Raw genomic sequence first — 7206 nt, 5'->3', positions numbered from 1 at the left:
GGGAGAAAGATGAGGCGTTCTGCTCCTGTAAAGATTTACAGCCTTGGAAACCCTGTTCAGGGTCGCTATGGGTCAGAACCGACTCAACGGCACTTAACAACAACAACAAGTTGTTTGACAAAACCTGGTGTCCTTCAGTTGCATGAAAAGACAAATCAAGTTGTAAAAAATTCTGTTTCCTTGTTGTGGTATGCCCTGGACATTTTTGGCATGTGGAGTTCTTGATTTTAACTGCTAGTTGCTTAACATCACCCATAGACGGTAGACAAATCAATGCATTTGAATTATAGTGTTGGCTAAGAATGCTGCAAGTACTGTGGACTGCCAAAAGAACAACCAAATCTGTCCTGGAAGAAATGTAGTCAGAATACTCCTTGTAAGTGAGGATGGCGACGCTTTGTCTCACATACTTTGGACATGTTATCAGGGGGACCATTCTCTGGAAAAGAACACTATGCCTGGAAAAGCAGAGGGTCGGTGACAAAGAGGATTGACACAGTGGCTGCAACAATGGACAATTGACAACATGACAGTAATTGTGAAGATGGCCCAGGCGCAGAATGGGTTTCATCCGGTTGTGTATTAGGGTCATTATGAGTCAGAACCTACTTGGTAACACCTAACAACAACAACATGGCTTGCCTGTTTGTTGAAATTTCTTTTACTCCAACATAACAACATCCTATAGAATAATATGACTTGGTATTTTGTTTTTGCAAAGTAGCTGGAAGTTGTATATACTATCCACCTGGCAGATCGTTTGCACACATGGAGTGGCCAGGAGTATGAACTGACTAAATGGCTTCTGGCTTAGGTCTGTTTAGTTGCTGTTACCTGTCTCTTATGCCTTCTCAGTTTTGTTCAATTTATTCATCTGTGGTGCAAGTTAACTTGGCAGGATCACCTGTTCTGCCTAGAGGTGGGATATCACACACTCCAGAAGTAACTAAAAGATAACCTAGTCAAGTTAAAGGAAGCCAGCAACCCTCTGCTGATGCTTCCACTTGAATGTTAAACTGCTGTGCTCAGAAGTACTGTCAAACTGTTGTTTATTAACTACTTGCCATGAAGTCAATTCCAACGAATGTAACCCTGCAGAACTGCGTGTTGCAGAGTAGAGCTGTATTACTTGGGGAATCCAAGGCTAGGATTTTTTGAAAGCAGATCACTTAGCCTTTCTTCCATAGTCCTTTAAGTGGATTCAAACTGCCAACCTTTTGATTGGCAGTCAAGCGCTTTACTATTTGAGCCAATCAATGACTCCTTCATTGAAATACACTGTTGTTAGGTACTATTGAGTTGCTTTTGACTTATAGCCACCCCATGGGACAGAGTGGAACATCCCTCCAGGGTTTCCTAGACTGTAGTCTTTTTCCCATGAAGCCTTTGGGTGGGTTCTAATCACAAACCTTTCCATTAGCAGCAGAGCACTTAACCGTTTTCACCACCAGGGCTATTAAAAAAAAAATCTCAAACAAACCACTGCTATGGAGTCATTTGTGTATATGCATCATAGAAGGCAGCGGAGAGGGTGATTTGCAAATACCTGTTAAGTTGAGAAACCAGTTATATATAATCTTTCTCCCATAAATGGAGTGAAATCTCTGTTGTGGACAGTGGTCATTATAGATAAAGAAGTCATCGTCAGATGTTGTTGTTGTTGTTAATTGCCATCTAGCTGGTTCTGACTCATAATGATTCTGTATACGGTTTCCAAGGAGCAGCTGGTGTGTTTGAACTGCCAGCCTTGTGGTTCACAGTCTAATGCTGATCCTATAGTGCTGGTGTGGCGCTGTGGGTTAATGCGCCAGACTGCAAAGCCATTTGAACTGCAAGGTCGGTGGTTCAAGCTCACTAGCTGCTCCTTGGAAACCCTATACAGGGTCGCTATGGGTCAGAATTGACTCTATGGCACTTCACAACAACAACATAGTACCACACCAGGAGTCCAGATGGAATGACTCAAGTCACTAAGGCTTTATCCCTTGAATTCAGTTCCTGGGTTGTTCTTGTCCTGCTTTATGCATGTAGATGAGATGCAAATGGAACTGCCAAAGAAAAGCTATAAGCCCCCAGAGAGCCCTGCCATACCTGAACAGCGTGGGCTGACACTTGGATTGGGTCACATTGCTTGCTAGAGTCATTCTGCAACTACAAAACCCCACTTGCTGAATAGTTAGCCACACTCTTTGTTCTCATGCTTCACAGCAGCAGCCTGCAGCCAGCAGCCAGCAGCCAGCATAGCAACAAGTTTTCATCCTGAGGAAGTATAAATAAACAAAAGGAAATCTTACCTGTCTCTACTATACTTTCACCTTGACATTTGATGATTCATTGCTTAGCTTAGATACTTTATCTGCTAAATCATAATTGTTTTTCTAGGTAAGTGATTCATTTATCCTTCTTGTGTATGTAAAAGCAAGGGGAAATGATGAGAAAATTCACATCTGCATGTCACAGACACCTCTCTGTCTTTTGGTCAGACTTCAAGGTTAGAGGTAAGTGAGTGGGAAGGAGAGTAGACTAGGAGTTAGTCTTAGTTCTCTAGCACCGCTACAACAGAAATGCTGTGTTGTTGTTGTTAAGTGCCGTGGAGTCAGTTCTGCCTCATAGTGACCCTGTACAGGGTTTCCGAGGCTGTTATTCTTTACGGGAGCAGAAAGCCTCATCTTTCTATCTGCTGTTGCTGGTAGTTTCGAACTGCTGACCTTGTGATTCACAGCCTGATTTGTAACCACTATGCTACCAGAGCTCCTGGTATGCCATGAGTGGGTGGCTTTAACAAACAGAAATGATTTTCTCCTAGTTTAGGAGGCTAGAAGTCCAAAGGTTAGGGCACCAGTTCTGAAGGAAGGCTCTCTCTCTCTTTTCCTGCTTTGGAGGAAGGTCCTTGTCATTTTTTGGCTTCTATTTATAGGTCCCTTGGCAATCACATGTGGCACTATAGGATAAGTACTGGACTACTAACCACAAGGTCGGTGGTTCAAACCCATCAACTTCTCAGAAACCCTATACAGGGTCACCATGCGTCTGACCTGACTCGACAACACTTGATGAATGATAACTAATGGCAGCCATGTGGTATGTGTCTTCCCCTCCAGTTTGTACTTGTTTGCTTGCTTACTCTGCTCAGTTATATCCCAAAAGAGATTGACTTAGACACCCATGTTTCTCATAGCACTACACACGATAGCAAAAAAGATGGAACCAACCTAAATGCCCATCAGTGGAAGAATGGATGTACACATTCTGGTACACATACACCAAAGTGGAAGGTCAACAAAAGACCAAGATCCCAGTGAGCTGGACTGGCACAAAGGCAGCAAGAATGGGCTCAGACATCACAACAATTGTGAGGATGGTGCAGGGCGAGTAGCTTTCATTCTGTTGTGCATGGGGTTGGTAGGAGTTGGAGCTGACAATAACAACTCACATCTTAGAATAATCAGCCATTTGAGATCAAAAGAGCAGCATTTACAAAAGGACAAAGTTCAGAAAGGTTAGGAAAGGAGGAGGAATGGAAATAGGAAACATAGGGAGGAAGTGGGGTAACTGATGTTCCGTTGTGGGGATTGCAATCAGTGACACGAAGCAAAATCTGTATGTATTATTGAGTAGAAAACTGATATGCTCTGTAAACCACCCAATTCATAATGAAACGTTAAAAAAGATATTACAATAATACTGCATAATTACCATAACCAAGAAAACTCATCCCCACATGAGATTATAACCACAGGTATTATTGTTGTCAAGCATTTTAGAATAAGCTGAGATTCATGGGGACCCCACGTGCAAAAGAACCAAACACTGCCTGGTCTTGCGCTATCCTACAATTGTTATGTTTGAGTCCATTCTTGCTGTCACTATGTCAATTCATCTAATAGAATTTACGACACATATTTTGGGGAGACACGATCCATTCCATAACAGAGCTGAGCTAAAGAATGTGGGTATAGATTTGAGCCAACTGTCTTCCAGCAAATCACTTAATCCCTCTGGGCTTGTTTTGTTTTGTTTTCATCTATGAAAGAATTTAGGCCAAGATGATGCTTAAGTGCTCTTCTTGCTTTCACATGAGATTTTGTGATTGCTTTGAAGCACTATGGGATGTTCAAAGAAACTTTGACTTCCGCATCGGGAACAGAAACCTACGAGGGACATAATCTATGTAGTGTTTAAACACCTGAACTGCAATACAGCTCTTCCCATTAAGTCATTTGATGTGGGCAAACATTTGATATTAAACTTCCCAGGAACTAATTTAAAGCAGTATTGAAGAGCAAACATATTTTTCAAAGTAAGCTCCTTCTAATGACCTGTTACTTGAACATGAAGTTTCCTTCTAATCTTGAGTTCTGGACATCGAAGGCGGCCCAGGCAAAGTTCATAGCTCTCAAGAAAGATAATTGATTTGAAAGCGTTGTAGATACAAATGACTAAAGGGTATAAACTAAGTGGATTTGTTTTAATCTCCCTTCCTGAGGCCTTCCCACTTCCCTGCACCACAGCCTCCATCATTTAAAACAGTAATGTAATAGCTAATATTTACTCAGTGCCTACTAATTGTCAAATTCTGTTCTAAGGGCTAAAACGACACACGTTTATGCACTTACAATATTCCAGGTACCATTTTAAGTGCTTTACATTTGTTAATTTCATCAGATCCTCTCCCACAAAACTGTAAGATAGCTATTTTTACCATTATCATTTACTTAATGACGAATGGAAGCACAGAGAGGTTAACTAACTTGTCTAAGATCACACAGTTTATAAATGGGAAAACCAAGATATAAAGATGTTTAGGTTCCAGAATTATACGTGAACATACACAGATTCAGGGAGCAAGCTTTTAAATGGTCATTTCCTTTAATACATTATCATCTAACTATATGCTAATCCAGGAGATCTGGTATGGCCCTGTAGGATAAGCACTGGACTGCTAACTGCAAGATTGGTGATTTAAACCCACCAACTGCTCTTGGAAACCCTATACAGGTCACTATGAGTCAGAACCGACTCAATGGCACTTAACAACAATAACATATTCTAACCCAAAGATGATTTGGAAGTGACAAGTGGTTTTCATTTAATAATCTGTTCATGAAAATCACCAGCTCCAAGATGATAAGAAAACAGCCAATGTTGTTTCAGTACTTTCTTTTCCATTCTGTTTTTATAAAGTATTTCTGTGAAAGCTGTCAAGCCAAGCTAGAGTTCCTCAGTTGGAGTGCCAACATTGAAAGCAGTTGAGGCTAGAGACTATTGCTATTGTTAAGTGTTGTTGAGTCAGTATAGGGTTTCCAAGGAGTGGCTGGTGGGTGTGAAATGCCACAGTGCCAGACTGTGGCAGAGACTGATGGTGGTGGTAGCTGTATGCCTTGTAGTCTGTCCCGACTCACAGCAACCCTATATAGACTTTCCAAGGAGCAGAAAGCCTCATCTTTTTGCCATGGAGTGGCTTGTTGTTGTTGTTAAGTACCGTAGAGTTATTTCCGACTCATAGTGACCCTGCACAGGGTTTCCGAGGCTGTAAATCTTTATGGGAGCAGAACGTCTCATCTTTCTCCTGCGGAATCACTGGTAGTTTCGAACTGCTGACCTTGAGGTTGGCAGCCCGACTCATAACCACTATGCTGGTAGATCTGAAATTACTAAAGAACAAACTCAGCAGTCCAACTTGTAACTCACTCTGCAACTAGGGCTCCTACGTGCAAGAAACCTACAAGACTGAGATGGGTTTCCGCAGTCGAAATGTTAAGTCTGCCTGGGAATAGTAATCACAACAGGTATCCTTTAGCTCATAGGCATAACCCATTTGATTCTCTGCCAATTCCATGTTACAACACCAAGGCTCAGAGACCTGGATAACTTCCCTAGAAATCACACGCCAAACAATACTAGAGTCAGAACCAGAACTGGACAGTGTCAATCCGACCTTAATCCTACAGCCACCCAACGTTGTGCCCCACCAGATCTTGGAGGGACCATTTTGTTTGGTTTCTTAAAGCATCTTCAGATAGGGATTTGTTGGGTGTTCTTTATCAATCTCAAATCCAGGAAAAGCGCATTCTCCAAAAGTTTTGCTGGAATTTATGATTGGGTAGATGGATGCCAACCTAATTGTTTCTGGCCCAAATGATGAACTTGATGATGAAGAAGAGAGCTCATTGAAACAGTAATACATTGACATCTGGGAACTTGCATTAAATGAAAGTGAAGATAATAATTTTCCGGTTTTGCAAACATTTGTCATTTACTGGGGCAGAATTGGTGAGGAGCGAAGACAGGATCTGGAAGTAGCTAGCAGTCATAGAGAGGTCAGGCTCTGGTGATTACAAGTTAAAAATTAGTTACCTTCCCCCAAGATACGATTGAACAAGCACATTAATATTGTATAAAAGAGGTTTCGAAACCTCCTAAAGAAAAAAATTATATTGTGTATTTGGTTTATGGGAGAGAATGGTCTCACCCCACATCTCAGTAGGGGGCTGAACAGCATGACTAGGAAATCCATTTCTATTTTTATTTTTCTGGAAAGGTTTGTCTTTTATTGCTACTAACACTTCACTCCCTGGTTCTGCATCACCATCCACACCCAGAACCATTGTTAACATCTATCCACCTCCCAGGCAATAATCTTCATTGAATTGAAACAGCATTGTCTTTCTTACCTTCCCACAGGATGCCATTGTGCCAAACTTTACTGGATTTCGGGGTTTTTTAGGGTTGTTGAACATCTGGCTGAATCTGCTTTAAGGAAAATCAGGAGGAATCAGTTCTAATGGTGACTTTCCAAGTGAGCATTTAAAAAGGTATCTTGAAGAGAAACGACAAGTCTTTGATTGTAGGAGTTAAAATATCTTAAAGATAGCCTGGTTAAATGAAAAACCTGACTAGTAATAATGTCATAAATGAATTTATTTGTCTGAATTATGCTCACTTCATGTAAATGGAGAGTAAGGGCGCTAATGTGAGAATAATTATAATTAAAATATGATATTATTTTTCGATGCATATTTTGAGACCCCTTAATATACACAAATTTTAGGAAAGTTTTATGTATCTGCTTTCAATGACTACTGCCATCATTAAACATGTGCTAAATTGCTGGACGAGAATGCACTATTACAAAATTTAAGTGATGGACAGACAGATCATTAAATTCTCTTCACAGTGAGAATTATTTATTTTTTATCAAATAAA

This window comes from Chrysochloris asiatica, unplaced genomic scaffold (genome assembly GCF_000296735.1).
Source record: "Chrysochloris asiatica unplaced genomic scaffold, ChrAsi1.0 scaffold00089, whole genome shotgun sequence".
Lineage (NCBI taxonomy): Eukaryota > Metazoa > Chordata > Mammalia > Afrosoricida > Chrysochloridae > Chrysochloris > Chrysochloris asiatica.
This window is presented reverse-complemented; position numbering follows the sequence as displayed.